The sequence below is a fragment of the Dermacentor albipictus genome, chromosome 3 (genome assembly GCF_038994185.2).
Source record: "Dermacentor albipictus isolate Rhodes 1998 colony chromosome 3, USDA_Dalb.pri_finalv2, whole genome shotgun sequence".
Taxonomy (NCBI): Eukaryota; Metazoa; Arthropoda; class Arachnida; order Ixodida; family Ixodidae; genus Dermacentor; species Dermacentor albipictus.
Genome location: NC_091823.1, coordinates 149,683,121 through 149,685,072, shown reverse-complemented (window position 1 = coordinate 149,685,072; position 1,952 = coordinate 149,683,121). Strand labels below are relative to the sequence as shown.

Here is a 1,952-nt window from a genome sequence, read left to right as displayed (position 1 = left end):
GAGCCCGCTCACCATCAAAGCGCCCTTGAAACTTTGTGCTCGGATGGGACTGCTTGGCGTTATGTGACTCCCGGTGTATGGGCGTTGCCACGAAATCCAGCCCGAGTTTGCAATCTTCGCGGTTAAATGTCTTTTCGAGCGTCGAAAAGACATTCTAGACAAAATTCAGGGTGATTTCCGGCGCCGGGGCTCGCTTTGGTCGGTGGTGCATAGACAGCACGAACAAATTTCGGGGGGGGCTGAAGCCCCATAAGCCCCCCCCCCCCTGGCTACGCCCCTGCCAACTGCCTATATATGCGCACTAGCGCAGCAATTTCCCATTTCATTAGGGTTCCTCTACCTGGCGGGCTTCCGCACAACTGATTTGCCATATTCAACGTTTTGCGCTTCAAGCTATCAATAATTTCCCCTCGCACTGCGACCTGCTAGCCTCCTGATTGGCTCAGACCGTGGAGCGACCGCCCCTGAAAGACGTTACGCCCGGGTTCGATCCCCGTACAGGAAGAATTTTCGATCAGCTCCAAAACTTCGTGTCTTCCCTTGTGCTTCCCTTGCAGCTTCGTGCTAGATGTTGGGATGCATGTTAACTTTCCCTGTCGTGAGCTTTCCTCCACCCCGCGGGCTGCCGCAGAACTGGTTGATTGGATGACGCTTAGACAATGAATAGAGCGGACCCGGCTTTTACTCATGACTTCAGACAGGCACCAGCTGTGTGCACACGTTAAGCGCTTGCGAATGCAAGCACTCTTGCCTCCACAAAGCCACAAAGGCCTATTGCGCTTTTTGAAGGAGACTGGACTGGATACGAACGATTGTGAATGTCAGTGAGCATTTACCTGCGTACGTGTTCATGGTGTGTGATTCTTCATCGTGTTTCTTAGTCCTTCTCATGTGTCTTTATTCTTTTATTCTTCCTCTAGGATATGGCAGTCGACTGAGTGCGTCCTATGGTAATTTGCTTGCCTTTCGTGTTTCGTCTCTCTGCTGTACGAGCGAGATTGGGTATATATATATATATATATATATATATATATATATATATATATATATATATATATATATATATATATATATATATATATATATATATATATATATATATATATATATATATATATATATTCTTTTCTGTTTGACGTTCGAAGGCGCGAAGGGGCTAGGCCTAAGCATGGTTCTAGTTTCAAGGGAAAATACCGGCGGCTAAATATGTGCTACATCGCCGTTAAATTATCGTGTGACTTCGCACACGCACATTGCCCATTGGGGTCTAAAGGCCCCAATGCACGTGCCCAACTTGTCCAAAAATTACGTCTGAAGTTTAGAGGCAATTACAAGAAAAAAAGCGCATGCGTCGGCCGGGAATCGAACCCGGGCCACCCGCGTGGCAGGCGAGTATTCTACCACTGAACCACCGACGCCCTGTTTCGGAGATAGCAGCGGTCACCTATAGAAAGCGGGACCGGTTGCGCAACTTGATCACTGCATTGAGGTCATCGTGCCGACGAGAACATGCAGGAGAGGCAGACTGCGTTATATGTGGGGTAAACGTCGGGCGATTTCATCAAGATGATGACGGGTAGGGCAACTGGGACACGCCGTTCAGGAGAGAAGTTGATTCCCTTGTTTATAAAATTGAAAGAAAAGTTCACAGTCGCTTTCACATACGCTAAAGAGGACGAAAGCGAAAGCCTGCGCACTCACGAGACATTCGTTAAATTAGTTGACAATATGATTCAAACGCGTTGTTACTTCCTATTACTTATCTTGTTCCTCTGAAGGCGCTGGATTGGAGTTTCTCTGTCTTAGTTAAATGCGCCTCCATTACGTTCGCCTTAATTAACACGAAAGGTCGTGGGTTCAGCTTCCCCCAATGATCGTGTGCTCCACCATAAATTTTGGCACCATCAATTTTGGTGCCACAGAATTCTCGTCCCGCCAAAGGTGGTGGGTTC

The 1,952-nt window shown here is 47.5% G+C and overlaps 1 non-coding gene across 1 annotated transcript; it reads right to left on the bottom strand.

Annotated features, from left to right (window-relative positions):
* Positions 1–1,347: 1,347 nt before the first annotated feature.
* Positions 1,348–1,418, bottom strand: TRNAG-GCC (transfer RNA glycine (anticodon GCC)). Its single transcript has one exon. It is a non-coding gene; the product is annotated as a tRNA-Gly (tRNA).
* Between the last annotated feature and the right edge of the window lie 534 nt (positions 1,419–1,952).